The following is a 22,511-nucleotide window of genomic DNA, read 5'->3' as shown; positions in this document are numbered from 1 at the left end:
GAGACATATACCTGTCACACAGTAAGCAACTGCAAAAGTTTGTTCAAACAATGATCTGGAGAAAATCTTAAGGACTCAGCCCCTGGGTTTTTTATTTGATGTATAGAAAACCTGAGTTCTGATTCTACCAAGGGCTAGATACGCTGTCTCAGAAATAACTCAGGCTCTTAAGAATGCACTAGAGTTGTCATCTCCTCCTAAAAAAATGAGACCTCCAAGAGTCTCTTCCTTGCCCTGGATCTTTGTCAAAGGATGGCCAGAAATTAAAGTCCTCCATGAGTGGAGGACTAGGGTCTGAACGAACTATTGATATTTGCTGTTGTGCCAAGTTACGCTTGACACCACGTTATAGAACTGGATTTATCTTTCTCCTCTGTCATGTACTAGGAAAACTGAAACATACTTCTTAGAGTGCAGGTCTTGATATAATAAAAAAGAAAATAAGAAAAGTTAGGGAAAGTATAATTTTGCCCTTATAATTAGCTCTTATAAACAGCTCTTTTCTTTCCTTTTTCATGTACAATGTGTATAGCAGTAACAATAAAAATAAGACATGATTAACCAATCAACTTGTTCATGGACAGAGAGAGAGAGTTAAGGGCTAAAATGTCTTTAAATAATTAATTATAAAAGTCTTTAAGCTTAGTGTTCAGAGGTTACAGTTCCCCACACCACAAATACATTAGGTTGATTCACAGAGTGGTCCTCAAAAACCAGAAAGCAAATTACTTTTGACCAAAAAATATTTATCAACAGCATGTCAAGAATATTTCACAGGGTAGGATAGAACAAACAGAACTAATTCTCTGTGGACCTTAGCATGGTTTATAAATTGAGCAGTCCCCCAAAGAGAAGACCATCTCCCAAGTAAGTTGTCTGTATCAGAGGCTTTGAGTCATCTTTAATGAAGGAAGAAAAAGTTAAGACTTTTCTTCAGCATTTCCAATGTAAAAGGACTGAGCTGGCTGGAAAAACATCTTGAGTGTCTGTCTTGCATGGGGTTTTCAATCTTCCCTCGCCACTCCAGGTAAAGCAGGATCACCCTAGTGATCTCACTAAGAGAATGCTGTAATTCCTATCCTGATGGTAATTGCATATGATGATGTAGTACACATCCAATAACGTTTGTCCAGAAAATATGCCAACTTTGTGAAACATGGATCTGATCATATGAATAAACCTTTTTTTTTTTTTCTTTTGTAACTATCTATGTCTTTGGTCTAAAATGAAAATCCTGGCTTGACGCAGGCCTTTACAAAGGATTCCTTGCCCTGTATAAGCAGAATCATCCAATGATGATTCTGAACTTATCTAAGGAGAGGAAGTAGAGGATTGGAATACTATTTTATTCCAAGAAATGCTTTATAGCTTGAGGATAGATATGGTCCCAAATAACAACAATTGAGCAAATTCCAGACCCAAAGGCAGAACATAAGGAAACCCCACAAACATATACCAAGAAGCAAATACTATCGTTAATAATAATAATTATTATTACAGCTATTATCAGAATGAGGCATTGATGGATCACTTGGGTATAATATATAATACATTAGCTAGAAAGAACCAAGGGTAAACTTATGTTTATCTTTAAAAGGCAGTTTGTATTCTGGTTTATATGTCATGAGTTACATAATTAACACTCATGATTACAGGATGCAGGAAGAGATGAAGACTTATACCTTTATTTCAGTTGCTGTATTGTTAATATCAATCTTAAAATTAATGATGAAAAGGTTAGCTATTTTAAATTATGGGTATTATGGGGTACGGTAAAATATCCTTGCAGCTTTAAAATAGTGGCATAAAATATATATTTAAATTATAGAACTCGTTATTGGACATTTCTGTCTATAAATGAATGATAAAATAAATATACAAAATAAAAAACCAAAAAAATAGTTAGTGGCTAGAACCCACCTATCTTTCCTTGGAATGCCTGTCTCAATGCCAAGCCATTAGATCCTTCCCTGACCTTTTCAGGGCATTTTAATAGTGGTAACACCAAACCAGGGTAAAGGAGAAATAGTATCAGAAGGCTGAGAGGGAAAAAAATGAAATGGGAAGAAAAAAGCGTTTGTATTGTTTACACCATCTAGTCTGGCAAATTTTACAGATGCTTTCCGTTTGCTTGGGATAGTTTATTGCTTATGTTATTTCTTTTCTTTTTCCTCCATGTGCTTCCCTCTACCAACTTTGGCTGAAAATATTTTGTATGTGTCCATACTGTAAGCCCTCATTTTTTTGTAGAGATTTAGTGTAGTGAAGAGCACTTTTTTCCCCCCTTCTTCTTCCCCAAGGGTTAGGCACATCAATATTCTAGCTACTCACTTTCGAGGCCAATGGAAAATGTGCTAAGATTAAATAGACCTGAGTAACACATAAATCCAGTTTACACTGATGCAGTATGTTACATAGTTACTCACATCCTGAATTTCTGATGAGTGGAATACACCTTTTGGACAACACACTACTACTGAACCATCACTGACTACAATTCAAAGACAGCGAGACAAGACTAAACCCTAACTCTAGGTTCTCTACAGAGAGCATAATTTGCACAGAGCTCTCTTCATCTGTGGAGCTCTGTGTGCAAAGGATCTAGTCTAGCCATAGAAAACCAGGTTCTTTAAATATTCTCAGAGCAAACTAGAGCAATACTTACAAGCACATAGGGAGTGCCCTTTGTTTAGCAATATACTGTCTCTTTGACCCTCACTTCCCCAAATAGCGTTTTTCTTTTTTTAATTATTCAGACTATTAATATAAATTCCTCCCTTTTCAGACTTTGTAAGTGCCCCGTTAGGAAGAAACCTTTCCTTTTTGCCAATAAATCTTTTAAAAAATGATGCTTTTAAATCCAGTGTTACGTTTGGTTTAAGTAGATTGGCCATATTTATCCACTATGGGTTAGCTGCAGCCACACTGGGCTTCTAAAGTAGTCAGAACACTCTAGTTTCCTTTTACCTCACATACAGAATTGTATATAAACAGCATATATCCCACAATGATAAAACTAGCAGCAAATCATCATTTTGAATCAAGTAAGAATAGTGCCCCCAAAAAAGATCCCCCAAGAAGCCTAGGCAAATCTGTCAAATGTCTCTCTGGTCAACCGAATTGCCCTTTGGATAACAGGTGTACCTAAGAATGTTATGAGACACTCTGTCGGGACTTTATGACCAATTGTAACATTTTAAGAAATATAATGGCAGTATACTCAGAAGAAAAATACTCCTATATGCAATGATTAGAATTATTATCTAAATGTTTGTATCATGAACATGTGAAAAAGTCCTTATGGGCCTAAAATCTCAATGGACTAAATGCTATGATGTCTGGGGTTTGCTTCAAAATGATATGGTAGCAGCATAGGAAATGGCAGACCAGCCTGGGGAAGGGTCCATAAGAGTTCAGTGGAGTAGTGTGTCTATGTTCACATATTTGCAAGATTTCATAACAAAAAATCCAAAAGTATATACTGATTTGAACTTTCACTCCTTTAGTCATTATTGATTGATTCATTTACTCTTTATATGCAAGACATGATGGGGGCATAAAAAGTAAAACAAAACAAAACAAAATAACCCCACAATACTCTTGTTGCATATTTAGATTAAATAAGTGATTCCTCTTCAGGAAGCATATATACTTATGTAAGCTGATGTTCATAGGAACCATGTAATTACATGTAAAATTCTTAGGTTAAATTTTGAAAGCAGGACACAAAATTATGTACAAAGTATGTTTACAATGTGTTTTTTAAAAAATATATTCTCAGGGGGAAACGAGAGTAAAGAAATACATCAATGGTTATTAATGATTGGATTTAAATTATGGAAATAATTACTTGTATTTTTCTTCATTTTACTCCTATGTGTTTTTCCAAATTATTTTTAATGAGCATGTATCATTTTCAAATGAAAATAAATTTTTATTCATTAGTGGATAAGATGTGCTCTCCTCTCCCGAGGAGCTTTTCACTAAAACAGAGAAACTACAAACACACAGCTTTGCCTAGATACTTTAAATCTTCATACCTAGAAGTGAAATACACCCACCGGAAAAGAAATGTCAATACAGATTTTTATCTGATCATAGAAACATAAAGAGCTTTCTGTGTGTTGTACAGAAATAAGGGAGGAACCAGCTTCTCTGCAAGCCAGAAAGAGTGAAATTCAGGCCATTTTTTGATGAGATCCTTTTGCGATGAAAGCAATGGGAGCAACAAATTTAAGTTACCAAGTAAGCCTGTCCCTTGAGACCTGACGCTCACTTATAGGAGTTCCTTTTTGGTCAGCATAAGAAATAAAGCATGGGAGTGGGGGGGTGCGAGTCGTTATAATCCTAAAGGCTGGAGGCCTTCACTGGTAAGATGGGTATGTTCAGAGAAACAGAGGTAGATGTGTGACAGAATGAGAAACAAAATTCGACAACTATGGATTATGTGCAGTAGATATGGGAAGTCCCCACTAGAGAGCTATCTTTATTACCCCAAGAGATTATTTTCCTCATTTTATGCACATTCATATAAAGTGAAGTCAAGAGTATAACTTTTAAAGGTTTGGATGAATATGATGTTCATGACTAAATAAGCCTGGCTGGAGCCAGGCAGAATATCATCAGATGCCAGGCAAGTCACCCCCTCTGGTCCTCCTCCCTCTCCAGCACACTGGCCAGGACATTTCAACACCGGCCAACCTCTAGCAAACGCTAAGCTCTTTTAGGCTCTTTCTGACTTGAGGATGCTTTACGAGTACACCCTTAGTCCTGACCTGCACTCTCCTCCCAGCCACTGAAATCTCAAGAACTCCCGAAGGCCATATACGATACCAACCTTTTTGAAACTTCACCAGTTTCCATGAAAAGACACACACACCCTCAAAGCTTTCAAAGCTAATCTTACTCACAGCTCTGGTCTTGGGCCTCTTGGCTCTTAAAAGAAGTGGCTATCTGTATTCATGTTCCTAAAGGACACTTCCCCTTCCATTTGTGGGTGTAAACAAGAGCAATCGTGTCTGATTTTAAGATTGATTCAAATGAAGCAAATACATTTCAAATTTTTAGCATATCATAGAATAATAATAAGCAGTTCAAAGTATCACAAAATGTATTCGGAAGGTTCTGTTTTTGTTTGTTTAATGCCAAAGCATCCAACGTTCCACGTGGGAAACACCAGTTTCCAACCTCACCACATCACCCTCTCTGTCCATTCAGGGATCTCCTTTGGATATCTGTATCCCTGGAGAGCCTGCCAAACAAGTCCTTTGAATACTTCTACCTCTGGGTGGCAAAATCATCATGAAATGTTTGTTGAAATCTGTGACCAGAGGCTCTTGGGATCATGTTTCTAATCATTTTAAATGATGGTATTACAAACAAACAAACTGGATATAAAATCTGTACCCTTCACCAATGTCAAAATAAGTTCTATTCAAATTTAGTATTTGAGGTGATGGACACACCACAACCTTTACATCGAATTCTTTCAGAGTCTGGGAGAAACACACTTGACTTCTTCGTACTTCAATATTGTAGACTGCCATTTAGGGATAACAGAAGTTACTCACCGGACAGCAAAGTTCTGAGGAATATCCAGTTAGTGATGGCGAAACATTCTGAAATGAAAAGAATACCATAAATGCTGGGCATTTAATAAATGCATGACAACACGATGATCATGGGAGGGAAAACCCATCTGCTTCTCACCTTGGGATGCTGACTCAGTGATACTACACAGACAGTAAAGGAGACTTCCTTTTGGGAAGGACATACAAGTGTACACTGGGAAAGGGGTGTGTGCAGCTGTCTGCGTGCTCAGCTTTAAGGGCTCGAACCAGTTGCAACCAGTTGTGGATGACTTGCTGCCCATTTTTGCAATTCACTGTAACTTGTATTGGGAAAGTTATGTTTTATGGTTAATTATCCATGGTCTGTTTGAAAAAATAAATCAAACCATTGTGAACCACCAGGATTTGCAGCTCCATTTGAACTTTACTGTACTTTTGATTAAACATTTTTGTAAATAAAAACAAACTGGTTTCTTCTTGTTTTTGGTTGTTTGTTACTTGTGTTCTGGATATAAATATTGTGGCAATGGTGGGAGAACGAGTTATGGATTATTTACCCTTGGTTTCATGAGTTGTGAGTTACTGGCCTTATTCTCCTTCATGAGTATAAATAAATGTATAGTATTAAATTCCAAGTCCTGTAAGACAAATGGAACGACTGAACTGAAACCTTTTAAAACCAAAACCTTTTATGCTAAGTCACAGAGCAACAAAACAAACCCCAAATTAACATTTAAAAAGCTTCTACTGTGGAGCAACAAAATCCCCCAATATTATATAATCTGCATTTTAAAAACTGCTTGCCTAACGAGCAGCAGTCTATCAATGATTCCACATGCTTGTCTTCTCACTGCTTTTATAATTTAGAAGCCATAGGTGATTTACCAGAGTTCACCTCCCACCCTCAATATCACCACCAGAAAGGAGCCTTGAAAACAACCAGCATAACTAACTGAAGTAAAAATTGATTTAGAAAGATCTGGAATTATTGTAACTAAAAGTAGTGAACCTCTACGTAAAGGAAGAACTTTATAAAAATTTGTCTATGGCCTTCATCCTGACACTTATATAAATAAAAGGAGTCTGAAACACAATTGTCCAGGGAAAACGAGAAAAGCCAAGATTCAAAGGACCTATGGCACAGGGCAAGAACAATGTGTTTGAAACCCAGAATCTGAAGCTCCCAACACATCTGCCTATGGCACTTAATGAGGACCACCAAAGTAGCTTGCCAAAAATTATGTTTTAAATGATCTACTCTTCCATGCAACACTGACCACTGAAAAAGACCTCTAGGAAACATAAAATTGCCTTCTGCGATTTGCTACTTTTATAAAGACAGAGACAGGATAATAAAGGCTTTCTTAAAAAATGGGGTGACCTGTCCATCGCTGGGACCTGAAGAGCACTGTATCAGATTTCATCTTACCCTTCCTTCCTCTCAAGGTTTGCTGCTCACCTGCAGAAGCACTGTGAGGGAATGGCTATGGAAGGTCCCTCACCAGCTCACAAAACGTGGTAAAATATTTATGAAGGGGCTAATCTTTGCAAGGCACAGCTAGAGTAATTCTGCTTGGGAAGGTAAGTCAGTGGCTAAGGTTCTTGTTGCAACATTTAAAAATATCTATTACTACAGCCAGCGGGGAGGAGAAACGAGGTTCAAAGTGTTATGAAGGATTTCTGAAGAGTTAGAAACTGTTTAAAACTCTCCCTGGCTTCTTGGATGCCTTGAGAACAGAAAGTTTAGGCCTGCCGGCCCTTCGAAGCCTGGATCCCACATCACCAAAGGAAAACTCAAAGTAGCCTATATGTTTCCAAGGTCCTGGTTACAACTGAAAATGAGGGCTGACCTGAATCATGTGGCAGCCATCGGATGCTGAAAGGTCAGTTCTGCCCTAAGTACGGTTCAGAGAGTGTAAAAACCCACTGAAATGATAACGGAAGCTATTCTGAGAAACAGGCAGAAAAAAAAGTTCAAAGATACTTTACTTGAAGACATTTTCCTCTATTTCTTTTATAATACACACCTTTAACTCTTTTTGACAACCAAGAAAACGCTCTAGCTATAGAATTCTACGTTTTCTCTTAAATCCAGGCAGCCTGTCTGAAACTCAGGATATACAAAATGACTCCTAAGTGCTTGGTTACAGATGAATAATCATGTTCAAATCGTATTATAAAGTATGGTATTTTATATGATGCAGGTATATACGTACAGAATTGCGTTCCTGGAGTCCAAACTCAGCCATGACACATGGAGAGGGACACTCAGAAAATGTATACCTGGAAATATGATTTCCTGGTTTAAGAACAGAGTATTCTGACCAACTTTCCGTATTTTTCCACAAATCTACCTGAGCTATAGATCCTTTTAAGGAAAAAAAAAACAAAAACAAACAAACAAACCAGGAAGCATACTGATAAAATACCTAAAAAGTATATACGCGCTCACTCATTATACATTAAGACAACTAAAGATGCCCCTTTGTCGTCAGAGATACTGAGACACGATAATCCCAATCCTCTTGATTACTCAGTTGCTGCAAGAGAGACACACATTGAGGCACTGAGACCTTAAAAACCAGATAAAACTCTCCTGGCTAAGCTTTTTATCTTTATGCACCAGATTTTTCCATACAGAGAGAATCCTAAATTTAATAGCTAACACATAGGTGAAAGGTAAACAAAATAGGACATGGCCAAAATCTTTTTTTTTTTTTTTTTTTTTTAAGTGAAGGAACACTCACTGCTTACCTTCGGTAAAGTCAAATGAACCAATATCATCTGGCTTTTCCATCCAGAAGAAAATATGACTTGGAGGAATGTTCCTGATCTCTAGTAGAAGGAGATTCATTTCCTCGCCTCCCCATCTTGGATTGCATTATGAATGACAGGAACTAGTACCAGCCACCACCGCTCACACATATTTTCCCCTAGCAGATACCCAACAGTGCCTAGGCCTGTGCACCCATTTTATGAACATTTAATAGGCAGAAACTACAAAGGAAGAATAAAACAAAACTGGAAAGTCTTCCAACTTCCCTCATCAAGTGCATGTCTGATTCCCAGAGGACATCAGTCCATTAAGTGAAATAAAATATTATAAATGTGGACAGGAGACTAATAGACCTCATACAAATCTCACTGTGTTCCCACTTAAGCTGGGTAGGGAGTTATTCTGGTGAAAAAGTTGGGGTGGGGGGCGGTGTGGGAAAGGAGTGAAGGGCTACAAAGAGACAAAGAGACTTAGAGGTGGTGCAATGAATTCCCTGTGCCAGGGAAGAGTATGACAGAAAGTTCTAAATGGAAATCCCAGAAACTGCAGGCTCCTAGTGGAACTGTTGTTTAGGGGATGAATTCTATAGGGAGTTTGAACTAAGTGTCTGTGCTATAGCATCTAGATGTTTCTTCTTTCATTAAGACTTTGGAGTTTGTCATGAGAAAACAAAACAAAACAAAACAAAACAACCTAAAAAACATTAGAGCTTTCTACAGCCCCAAAGTAAAAGGCGAGAGAAAGACAGGGTTTATATAACTGGCTTTTTACATAAATATTACATCAGGATACATTTCAAACGAAAACACACACACACACACACACACACACACAGCCGTCTTCCTTATTCTCTATTTTAAAATTCATTTCATACTTTAAATGTTGTTGATTTTTCGCAAAACAAGTAAAAACCAAGTCAGCATTAAACACCTCAGAATAATTTCAGTCTTGAATTACTTGGAAAATTCACCACATCATGGAGGGTCACAAAATCCTGTTTTAAAGTCAGCGAAGGCACTGACAATTATGGGATGTTTTGCTGCAGCCTAGGGCAACTAGAAATGGCCACGGATGTTAACGAACTCCCTCCTCAACAGTCTGAGAAAAGGGAAAAAAAAACTGTAAGTTTCCCCATCTGTTATTTCCTTTTTTTTTTTCTTTTTGGCTGTGGAAAAGTAAAATTATGCAAGAGCTTTTGAATGTAAAGGCTGTGTGTGCTTTTTCCCTTTTTGTCTCTGTGTACCGGTTATGTGATGTTGCGTAACTGAGTACAGAGTAGGCGGTTAGCGTTTACTATTGATTTACACTATGCCATCTAATGAATTCATAGCACTAAAAAGAAAGGAACGAGAGGGGGAGGGAGGAAAAAGAAAGGAGAGGACAGCAAGAGGAGAAAGGAAGAACAGAGGAAAGAGAGAAAGCTTATTTAGAGACACAGTTCTAAAGCCTAGAATAGTTTCATTCTTGTTTCCTCTAGCTCTGACTTCTGGTTATTGTTCAGGTCTCAGAAAAATGGACTTTGAACTAGTGACCCCGATATTCCAACCTTATTTCTAACTAGGATTACTGGTAGGTAAATGTATGAAAGTACTAATGTGTCAAATTACTTGAAAGCAATTCCACTGTCAGACTTCTCCATGCGCACTTACTATCATTCTCTCTATGCATTTGTGCCTCTGTATCTGTGATAGCCAATGCTATAGTCCCACTAGTTTACCTAGTCCCAAATACTATTTGAAAGACACATGAGGCAAGTAGAAATACGTTCTACCTTGCCCATCTCCTTTTAAAATTGCATGAAGAATGCATTTAGAAATCTTTGAAGAGGTCACTGTTTTATTTCGGAAGAAGATAGGCCACCAATTATTTGGCTACCCAAAACTGCCTAATACAGGATAATCAAAATGAGAAATGGGCAAAAGAAGGAAAGCTTCTAAACTGATGAACAACACTTGAAAAAGAAATTCAAATGATTTCCTACATTCTGCCCATGGAGAGCACTTAAAATTTAATGTTTGACCAAGACGATGATAGACATTCCTAGCCCTCAGTGTTTCCCATGCCGTACCGTGAGTTCCTAAATCATAGGCCAGAAAGTAAGAGTGAAGTTGGTTCTGCTGCCAAGTACAGGACCTTCCTGTACCTGAGTGCCCTCCTATGGCTGAGAACAACTAGTAAGGTGAGGAAGAGAAAGAGAAGTTCTTGTTACTAGCAGCCAGCTCAAGGACAAGGCAGGGAGCTTGTTTCCTTCCTCAGTGTGAGTTTGTAAATGGGGCCTAGGAAAAATCACAGCCAGAAGAAAGAATAAGAATGTGAGCTTTCATTTCTCATCATCCAATCATCTCTTTTCACCCAATTTAGTGTATTAAATATTAAACGGATGCCTACTCATCCATTTGTCAGGGTTACTTTAATAATGGATATCGTGTGTTGAGCACCTAGCACAGTGCCTGTTACATTCTCTATGCTCAGCAAGTATTTGTTGAAACCGTAAAATGATTATGGAGAAACATCTCTGTAAGAAAAGTATCTTAAAAAGCCTAAGAAAAAAGAAAAAAGAAAGCCTAAAAAAAAACACATTCCCACGATTTACAGGAACTCTTAAGCTATGCTACACTATGATTTATCTGCAGACACAAAATGATGGTATAGAGGAAGTATCAGATAGTTATTTGGGGACAGTTGTGTTCAGTTCCATTTTGTTGGAAAAAAGCTTAACAAAAATTATAATGCTGATAGCATCAGCAAAGTTTTGTGTTCATTTCCACTAGCCCTTTTGGACTATTTTTCATTTCAGTCTTGGGCACAGAAAAGTCCATTTTAATTTCCACGGACACATTCTAAAGGAAAAGTCATGGGATATCAACAAAATTCATCTTTTAAAAAATACTGAGAAGAATGTAGCCATTTAGTAATGGGAGAGACTATAGCTTTTTGTTGAAGGGCAAGGCAGGTTGAGTTTTGATTAGGTTATGCAAATTTAAATTAATAGCAGGGCAACCAAGAATGTACTGATTTCCATTTTCTTGGTTAAACAGGAGTTTTATAAGAAAAATATTCTGGATTAGAGAGTCAGAAATGCCATCTTTCAATGAATTGGTGAATGAGACCTTTAGAGGAAAAGTTGCATGGGCAATCTCTCAAAAATTTCAGTTGAAGAGTCAACTAAAAGCATGTTTGGCAGTGGCAACCATAGTAATTTTTAAATAGTGGGGCTACCATGCAATTAGCAAGGTAGTCCTTGCTAATTCATCTAGGAACGGGCATATACATTTCAGTCAAAACCTTCAAAAAGTTGTTTTTTGTTTTTTGCTTTTTTTACTTTGATCAATGATATAATCTAATCAAATTTAGCAACTTCCTTAAATAAGCATCCTGGCAGTATACTGACAAGACCATCCCACATGCTCTGCCATTTCATGGATTCTAAAAAATGAATAGGAACTTGCTTGGACCCCTCATTTTATTCATGAAGATTCTGAAGTTCAGAAGGTAAGCTTCTCAGGGATATGTATTTTGAGACAAAGCTGGAACTAGTAGCTAAAGCTCCCAGTTCCTCTCTCCACAGCATAGAATAAGTTAATATTGTATCAACTGAATCTTATTTTATTTTATTTTTGGCCTTTCTTTCTCTCTTTTTCAAGTTTTTATTTAAATTTCCATTTGTTTACATATAGTAAAATATTAGTTTCAGGATGAATCTAATTTTAAATGCCATAGAGAAAGATCTGAAAAGATTCTTTTATAAGAAATCTTTACATTATGGAACATTGTTCACTTTAAAGCTATTTTATACTTCATTTTTTATCTTTAATCTTCCCTCCTCTTTCCATTATTGCTTTTATTCTTTGGATATTTGGATACAGTCACTTTTAACTCTCTTTCTAGTTCACTTATTCCCATTCCTGATCTCAGCTCTTTCCTTTCTCTCACTCTGCATCTCTTTCTCCAACTTTTGTTTATTACTCTTCCTCATAAAAATCATTGTTTTGCTCACGTGCTTTGAGATCCTTAGAAGTCATAAAGGAAGAAAAAATTTGCATTTAACATTATACAATACATAGGCTTTTCGCATATACTCAAATTAAAAAATAAAATCTGCAACATGATACTAACAGTGTAGAGGCTTTGTCATTGGATGTTACAGCTGTGTAAACCCCGGCCCTGTCAATGAGACTGGAGCCTATGTTATAAGGAATCTCATCAGATGGAGAGCAAAGCTCACAATCTCCACACCACTCATTTTCCACTTCACCATGTCACCTTTCTTTTCCCTGTCTTTCCATTCCGGAGATACAACTATTTTTGGACTGATTATGGCATAGCAGAAGAAGGTCCAGAGAAATCCAGTGGCTTAATGTGGCTTCATGATACTGGCCAAACCCTCTCAATGCCAAAAAAAAAAAAAAAAAAGTCAGAAAGACTTACATACAAAATTTGCAGTTACAAGGAAAGTAGAGTCTGAGGAGATTAAAAGAGAACTTGGACATGAGAATGAGGTCCCTGGATAACAGGAATGTTGCTGCCAGAATATAATTAAGATTGTATCATTGTTTCCCTTATAAAATGTTAACTCTTATGGGGTTTACAATGCAGCTAAAATGATCAGCTCTAGGCTGAACACAGCTCCAAATATCTTCAAGTGGGAAGTATTTTTTCCCCTCTTTATTCCCTAAAAGAGAAAACATAAAGCAAATATTCAGAAATTTCACTGGTATTTGGATTCTGACCTGATACCTTTCTCCAGAAAAAGACTAGGTGCAGGGGCCTCAGTTGGTTAAGTGTCAAACTCTTGCTCTTGGCTCAGGTCATGACCTTAGGGTTGTGAGATTGAGCCCCATGTCAGGCTCCACCCTGAGCATGGAGTCTGCTCAGGATTCTATCTCTCCCTCTCCCTCTGCTCTTCCCTGGCCCTCTCTCTCATAAATAAATAAACTTTTTTTTTTTTTTTTTTAAAGAGTAAGTGCTAATTAAGGAGCCTAATCTACAGTGAGTTAAAGTGAACAAAATCCACTGTGGAATGAAGGACATTAACCTAGTATATGAGTGGGAAATAAAATAAAGGAATGTCCTATTATTGTAAAACGTTTAATGTGCATCACTTGGATAGATATTTCATCCATTTTATTGATGTGAGTAGGATTTTGGGAACACTGTGTTGAAAAGTCTTCCACTCCTGTTTGCTAACTAGGAAAACTTAACAATCATGGGAGGCAAAAATTCCTAATGGTTTCTTTAGATCTCTTCCTCCATATTCCCGTTTTCAGGGTGGGTATTAGATAACTAATAATTTTTTTAAAACCAATTTTTCTTATTTCTCTAGCATTGGCTGTGATGTCTAACAGCTACAGTGAATGCTCTGCCACTGGTGAGAAGGGACAGGAGGAGGAAATAACAGACACACATTAAAATTAATAGGCCAGGAGGAAACTAGCATTTATTTAGTACATATTACATGCCATGTACTTCATTAGCATTATTCCATTTAATGAAAACCCCCTGTGAAGTAAATAAGATTGGCTGAAGTCTCATAGATTAGCAACCTAGTTACAGAGCTGTTAGCTAACCTGCTTAAGGACACAGAGCTAATTAAAAAGTTGTGCAGGTGAGGATCAGGACCTATTTGATTCCCAGGCCCACAGGTACCATAAGGCACCACAAAGTCAGCAGCAGAATATGAAGCCATCTAGCAAAACAAAACAAAACACCCAAACCAACCCAAACCCATTCGTGCCAATGATGAGAGCCACCACATGCTCTAAGTAGGCGATGGGAAGAGTAAATGATTCCTAAAAAGAAACAGGTTCTTGCTTTGCTCTTGCTTCTGATAAATCCCTGTTTTCTAAGTGTGTATCTGGAAAATGTTTTTTTGTCATAGAAAAGAAAACGCACGATTTCCCAGCAATCAGACCCAATATTTGAGTGTTTATGAAGATCCCTTTAAAGATTTATACTAAATAACTAGATAATAGCTAAAATATAATGCATATAAGATCAGATGGTTAGTACATCAACAATTTTAATATGACTGTGTGTATGCGTATGTATTTGGGTGTATATGATAATGTGTGCATGTGTCTATAAAATTTTTTTTACTTGTCAAAATTTCTGGCAATTTACTATATAAAGTACTTGACAAAAGCTAAACAGATTAAATATGTTAAGCAGAAGAAAAGGAAAGAACAAAGAAAAGAAGAGGAATGTATGTCTGTGTGAGTGAGAGAGAGAGAGAGATGTCCTATTCCTAAAACCACTGGGATTTTTTTAATGTATTTTTTAAATCATGACTTGGAGAGAACTTAATAATAAAGTAACAGTAGCCAAACAGATTTGAAAGGATAAATGAACAATTCTTTAGGCAGCATGAATTTATTCCTCAACTTTTAATACGTTCTTATTGCTTTGTCCTGCCCTCCTTTTGTGCTTTAAGTCTAAATTTGATTAGGAGCAGGAAGGAAGAAACACTAACTTCTGGCTTAGCAGAAGCACAAAAGAGCTGAGATCTAGAACATCTTCCTAGCCTTCTTTTCTCATCCTTATAAGGAAAAGCAATAGTAAACTAAACAACAAAAAAAGCAACAACTTTTGACAGTTTTGCTTAGGCAAAAGCAAGATTTGTTTCAGCACAACTTCAAGGGCTTTCTTCAAATTTTAGCTTCTCTGGATGGTCTTACGACAAAGCTGAAGAATAGATGCGATCTGTTTAGGGAAATAGATGAGATCTGGAGGAAAATAGGAGGCGCTCCTTATTTTCAAACAGTATTTAAATGCATGACCAAGATATAACTTGCAACGTTAAAAAAAAATTACACAGTTAACTCAAACCTGCTAAAAATAACTCACAATACCCTCTCCACTAAAACAAAACAAAATAAAGCAAAAACTCACAAACAATTATTTTGACTGGTGAAAACAGTGACATGAAAGTAACAGATGGAAGCTCAGTTTTACTCACACAACACACTCACTAAACACAATTGCAAGCGTCCCCACAAAAATAACTTAACAATGGTGACTTTGGCCTTGTGCTTCAAAATATCTCTCTTAGGTGAGTTTCCTTACAGACTTCAAAGGGTGTGTGAAAAATAACGTTAAACCAACTGTCTGTCCAGACCTGGAAACAGGAAAGGGCTGCCAATCACAGCCTGCACACGAAAGGGATCTTGTCACCTTTGTCAAGTCCTTTCTCAGGACTGGAGTAGGTGTTCTTTCCCTATGTATGATTTCTTGTTGCCAGGTAGTATTTTCAAGAAAGGTGACATATCTGTACTCTTAACAAACAGCACACTACAGAGCATCTAAAAACTTTCATAAATCAAATAATTAAAAGTAACAAATCTTCCTGCTAATTGCTCCTCAAAGTTGAAAGACAGGTTATTTTCTTACCTTACACCGTGCCTTCTGATCTGACAGTGTCATTCAATCAATAATTTCAATGTCAGTTACTGATTTTCAACTCTTTTATTACAAAGACTTCAAGCAATAATGAAATGGTGCTGATCTGCTTGCTTTCACTCTATATAACATCTATATTTATATGCTTTGCTTCTATTTGGATCTATATTTATCTGCTTTATCTGCCTACAGTGCATCTGTTTCTCATACACACAGACATATATTTATATATATACACACATACTGTATATATATATATATAGGTTATATATAAACACACATACCCACAAAAAAATGTATGAATGTATGCTAGTGTGCTTATTTCAACAAGCATACAGGTGCATAAATACTCAGACACATGACAAATAGACCAAGAACATAGATGTACATGTAAACATAGTTGTAAAAGGAAAAAGCATATTTCAACAATAGATATGTCTACAGTCCTTGAGACTTACACACTCAGCAGTGACAGCCATAGACTACTCTGGGAAGGAGAAAAACTCTTCAGAAAGCAAAACTACCTAACAAAGTAGAGATTATGCGTCTGACTTACTCATTTTAAAGACAAGGAACAGAGACACTGAGGCTCAGAGAGAAGGTCCGCCAGCTTTCTGGTGGCAGACCTGGAAGTAGCACCCAGGCCTCTCTCTGCCTTCTGGATAAATCCTCCGCTATGCTGGCTTGAGATGATGAAAACATTTTTCTAAGACCCAATATCATCTTCTAATTTCCATCCTATCCTATTCTTCCCCTTTCTTTGCTGCATGAAATGGAAGCAATTCATTCAAAACACTTGGAACGGTTCCAAGTGTTTAAATGTGCTGTATCATTTCACCTACACAACAGCTCTATCAAGCAGGTATTCTTGTTCATGCCCATTTGACAGAGAAAACACTTGAGGCCTGGTTGTTAAATCGCTCACTCAAAGTGACATAGCTAGTGAGCCAAGAAGCCGAGCTCCTCTGATCCTCCACAGCCTGTGTTTTTCCTGCTGGATCGTAATGCTTTCCTTAATACAAGTCTGAATGCCCTTCAAACCCCCGAGGACCACAGCCTAAGCATCATATAAATCTAACAACTGGGCTGATGCGTAAGGCCTAAAACAGAGGTTCTGTCAGACTGAGATAAAAATAAAGGGAGCAGAACAGGTATCAGCTTCACACCCCTAGTATATAGCCCAAACCCTCAAAGAGAAAACCGAAACATGAAAAATTTGGGCAAAACAAAACAAAACAAAACAAAACAAAAAATCCACCCCAAGGGTAGTCTTATGTGATTTAAAGTCTTAATAACTTCTAGTGTATGAACATTTTATGTCCTTTTTCATCAAAAGATTAGAGCAATCTGATAAAATTGAATCAGATGGGAAATAGAGGCACAAGAAAGAGAAGGGAAGGTAATAAAAAATAAAAAGAAAGAAAGAAAGAAAGAAAGAAAGAAAGAAAGAAAGAACGAACCACACCCCTCTTCTTCTCTTGGGACAACATCTCCAAAAATAAATAGTGATAAAAAAAAATACAAAGCCAGTACCAAAAATTGGTATTTCACCCCCACTTGAGTGTTAAGAACAAATTCAGAAACGCACCCATGTCTATGGTAATTTCATACAGATTTCCTCAGATAGTAAACCAGTGGTGAGCTACCCCGACACACAGGAGTTTTACTAGTTGTTCAAGCTTACACAGCACCCAGCACTAGGAGATGCCATGTGGATTTGTGAAATTCCCTGGGGCATACTGCATCTATAAGCCAAGGAACAGAAATTACCCTGATCCATACATGCAGCTCTTCATCTGTGACATATTGATAATTACTCTTTATTTGTGAATTAAATCCAAGTTATAAAAACAAGTTTCAGACATTTGTCACAAACAGGGTGCATTTTACTTAACTCTTTCAGAACACCATCTCAATACTGTCTCTAGGAAATGGGAGCTATCCTTGAAAAGGATAGTGTGGAAGGGCAGCGTGGATAGGATTATGGGTGAGAGAGAGAGAGAGAGAGATTGGGAGAGAGACTTGAATTTGAATCCCAAGTCTTCTACCAATTAACGATATAGATTTAGGCGCATCACCTAAATGGATCTGAATCTCAGTTTCATTGCCTATGGAATGAAGAATAAAACCACCGATTTTGTAGGAACATTGTGTGGATGAGAAAGAGTCCCACAGCAATGTCTCTCTAATAAAGAGGGGCATTAAATATTAAGTATTATATGTTTAAGGAGACCTTTTGGCTGTGGCTTTCTACTGCATAAATGATATGCAGTTCTTTTGGGAGTAAAAGAACACGTGAGGTCCTTTTTATGCTGTTTTAATCAAAGACACACTTTTTGGTGATCAGGTATGTTCCAAGTGATGATAGAAATAAAAGCATTTCATGGCATAACATTTTCACTGGAAGACCTTAAAGTACTTAACAAACCCTCGACTTCTGCGATTGTGGCTCCTCTCATTTAACAACTGGGCCAAATGAAGCTCAGAGATACATCCCCCAGACGAATAATAATTTTTTAAAAATCATCACCAGGGGTGAGTAGAATTTCTGTCTTTAACATCTAAGCCACATAGTGTTCAGCTGAGTAATAACTGTGGCAAGGTCACAGACACAAAGGGCCATGGTTCCCCAGAGCTCTTTGAGATTATTCACTGAGGCCAGAACCATTAGATAATGCTGTGTACATCTGCTGAGATAACAAGGGTGAGTCAGGGTTAGGTCAGGGTTTCAGGTTAGAGGGGTGGGGTGAAGTGTGGCTTTCAGATCAAATGCTGACAGCAGTTTCATTTCAGCAGTGAACATGCCACACAGTATTTAATGTAGGAGTAAAGAAAAGAAGAGGCAGCCATTGGCGAGAGGTGGTGGGTGGGAACAGGGACCCGGTAGGGATCCAGCAGGGAACTGTGCCTTAAAGAGGAGACCCTCCCATGTGCATACACACTGAGAAGCGGACAAAAAAGCCCAGGGTGCAGCATAAATCCTGCTATCCCAATAACACACACAGATGTTCCACCATTGTTTTCTTTTATGCACATTTTAATTAAGAGATCAGAATCAAGCATTAAAATGTTATTAAATGGCTTGTTTACATTTTCACTATATGTCATTTGTTATGCATTTTCAAAATGTGTATCTCTGCAGAAGGGCTATTTGGAATTTTTATGTCACTGTTACAATCCTCCCTCTAACTCATACCAGTTTTAGGAACTGTCAGAAAGCCTGTTTGGTCCATGCAGTGCGATGGGCACTCTGGCTTCTTTAATTCTCAATCAAGCAATCCTTGGCCCCCTCACACCTCCCTGCAGTGTGACAAACCACACTGGCTCTATGGTACTGGCTCTCCAGGATGTCCCAGGTCCACAGCAGCCTTTCTGATTATTCACAAGAGGCCCTATTTTTAAATATTGTCCTGTTGTCCTCACAAGAAAACAGAGCCTATATTCATGTCATCGCCTTCCCCGAGCAGTCTTGAAAACCTCAGGAATTCAAAGCTACCACATGGAGGAACCTGGCCTCCTCCCAGTGGCACAGACTGACCCAGAGGGTACACAGTGGGAAAAGTGGGAACGAGATTTTTTATTTCTCTCCCCATGCCATCACTTACGTCTAGTCTACCACTTATCTCTATTTACTCCTGCAAGAATCCCTTGAGTTTCTCCACTGTTACAGAGTCAAAACAGATACCCAAACCTTCCCTTCTCCCAGACTCCTCAGATAGGAAGACTTATGCACACAGTCCACCTGCAAGTGTGGAGCACAGGTGTCCTATAGTTGGCTTTCCCATATGGTTTAGTAAGCCCACCTTTCATATTGTGCCTTATGACTCATGGTGCCTGGAATTGTAAGGCAGAGGGCAGGACTCATGCATGTTCAGTTCAGTGCCTAACATACCGTGAGTGCTCAATTAGCCCAAATAAGAGAGGTGGGTTTCCTCTTTTCCTTCCTTCCTTCCCCTTTCTCTTCTTTTCCCTTCCTTTTTTTTCTTTTCTCCTTCCCTCCCTCCTCTCTTCCTTCCTTTCTCTTTGTCCGATTGTTATCTAATATAAGCAGAATGCCTGTACACAGCAGGCACAAAACAGGAACACATTCTAATCCACTGTCAGATTATATTCCTTAAACTATCTCATTTGCAGCATTACTGATCTACAAACACGTTTCCGTAACTTTAAATATAACGTTGACATAAGAGTTAAGTTGAATTTGCTGTAACTGTAACCAGAGAGGATGGCGAGAAAACGAATGGCACACTTTAAATGGAATTTTCTTTTAAAAGGCAAGTTTAAAATGTTACCACAGAAAGAATAAAATTGGTACAACTCTCTGGAGAGCATCTTAGCAACATGCACCAAAACTTAAAAAGATATGAAATATTAATGACCCCAGAAATTTCACATCTAGCAGTTTATCTAAAAGAAATAACCAAAGATCTACACAAAAATTTAGAATCTAGAGTTTTTATCATGGCAGTATTTACTACCATTGTGAAAATTTGGAATCTTTGACAAAAGAAAGTTAAGTAAGTAAATGATCATACATCCATATATTGGAATACTATGCAGTTATTAAAAATCATATTTTGAATACCACTCAATGACATGAAAATGATTTTGGAATATTGTGGAATATTTGGAATATTATGGAATAATTAGGAAATTAAAAGGTGTATTAGCCAACAATATGGAAAGGTTGATCTATTATTTAAGTAAACCTTGCCAAGTTAAATATTTTTTTAAGGTGTGATAAATGTGTACACACATAGTGAAAAAGGTCTGAAAAATATATATGGAAACATTAAAAGTTGTTTCTGGGCAGGACAATTTTAAGTAATTTTCTTTCTTTTGAACTTTTCCATAATGAAAGTTTATTACCTGTGTAACAAAATATTACTTAAATTATTAATCTACACAAAACTTCCTTCCCTAAGTGCCTAAAAAGTGACTTTCTATGAGCATTATTATGCCTAGGAATCTTCCCTCTCCTGTTTTTATAGGTATTATGTGTTGTTTTCAAACATCTAAAGTGTTTGAGATTACTACATAATTATAATAGATACTCTTATCTCTTAAATAGAAACCTTTAATAGTTTATGATTTTAGTCTTAGGCTTCTCCTTAGAAAAAATTCTAATGGCCTGTGAGTTAATGATGTGGAATCTTTGGAATCAGAACTGAGCTATTGTATTTATTTCTCCTGAAGTCCTAAATTTCGCATTCAATTTAGGCTTCATTATAGCAATTCATATCACTGAGTTATATTACGTAGGCCTGCAGCATAACACTTTGCCCTTTTTGATTTCCAAACTCTTGTTTATTTCACCAGCGCTATATCTGTTTCATAGATGCTGATGCTATAGAGAATACATGAAACATAGTCAGTCATTCATGAAAAATCATCATAGGTTTGGCCAAGTAAAGAGGAGTTCACTTGAATGCAATCTAATTCCCTATGCAGTGTTCGATGTAATAATTGTGGTGTTTCTTGCACGCATGGATCCTAGTAAGAGATACCACTTCTTCCACAGTTTTTACTCACACGTACACCCGCACCTAGCTATAGGTTACTATGTGAGGGACTATTAAGTAGTAAGAAAACGGAGGAGCCATAATAGGTCACAAGTGATTTCAAGTCATAAAAGAGGTAAAGGACGTATAGTCTATTAGTACCAACAGAAGTACTGGGTGGAGATGTGCAAAGAGGCCAAGTCCTACTAACCAGTCTACTAAAGTCCCATGAAGCCCTGCTGCAAAGGTCCCTGGAACAGCCTTGCATCTGGAATGCCCTCAACAAAACCTCTCCTTAGAACTCCTTTATTGTGCCATGTACATCTCAAAAACATATCCTTACCACTGAGCCAACTGAGTCTCTAGTCCTTTAAAGAAAATAATACCAATAACATCAGACATCCAAACTTTGACATTTCAACAGAATCCAAAAGACAGACTTTTTTAAAGCTTGAGTTTCTTATTTCACCATAGAAATTTTAAATTGCTAAAGTGTAGCATCACAAGTTTCTATGTCAAGTCTACGGAATTATAAATTTATCTGTAAATGATGTACAAGGTATGTAGGGCAGTGTGGCAACCAGGTACTAAGGCAGGAAGTTACTCTTGAAACAAATTTGCAGACTTCTGGGTTCCTACCAGATAATGGCAGCAAACTAAATTTGAACTATCAAAACATTCTCTATAAGTAATGTAGATCAACAAGGAGAGAAATTAAAACCACTTCTGTCTATAGCATAACTAAAAGAGAAAACTATACGCTTCAATTTCTGCATGAGTCATGAAATAAAATGGAAGCCAGAGGAGCCAGCTTTGGAGCCCCTACTAGAATGATGACTGGAGAAAACTCTAGCTAGGAGTCTAGTAGGTCTATTTTCCCTAGGAAATAATCAAAGCTTTAAGAAGGAGGTATGTTCCAGAACAAGCTCCCTGTGAAAAGTACAAATGCCAGGGTCCTCCCAAAACCTATGGAATCATAATTTCCAGAAGTGATAGCCAGGCATCCATATTTCAAAACTCCAAAAGTGATTCTGAAATAACTCTAGAGACAAGGACCAATATGCCACTGGGTTAAGTTTAACATTTATAAATTCATCTTCCCTAACTTCACAAACACACAAATTCTTTTCTTGCCAGGGTAATCTCCTTGTTCTCCAACCTTGCTTTCCCTCTGAGGAGAAAGTGAACTTATGTCTTCATACATCTACTCTCAACTTCCCCAATATGAAATACAGTGCGTGCACCTTACTGCCTGTTTAAATTCTCCCC

The 22,511-nt window shown here is 37.4% G+C and overlaps 1 protein-coding gene across 20 annotated transcripts in view; it reads right to left on the bottom strand.

Annotated features, from left to right (window-relative positions):
* The window catches only part of ZBTB20 (zinc finger and BTB domain containing 20), an 805,287-nt gene that overhangs the window by 357,028 nt on the left and 425,748 nt on the right, over positions 1–22,511 (bottom strand). For all 20 annotated transcript variants that reach the window (XM_059391916.1, XM_059391918.1, XM_059391915.1 and 17 more), the window contains one exon: positions 5,571–5,618. The gene's annotated coding sequence lies outside the window, so the exon portion shown is untranslated. The remainder of the gene's footprint in view (positions 1–5,570; positions 5,619–22,511) is intronic.

Source organism: Mustela nigripes, chromosome 2, assembly GCF_022355385.1.
Source record: "Mustela nigripes isolate SB6536 chromosome 2, MUSNIG.SB6536, whole genome shotgun sequence".
In the NCBI taxonomy this organism is placed as follows: Eukaryota; Metazoa; Chordata; class Mammalia; order Carnivora; family Mustelidae; genus Mustela; species Mustela nigripes.
The sequence above is the reverse complement of the archived record's forward strand: the minus strand, read 5'-3'. Positions and strand labels throughout refer to the sequence as shown.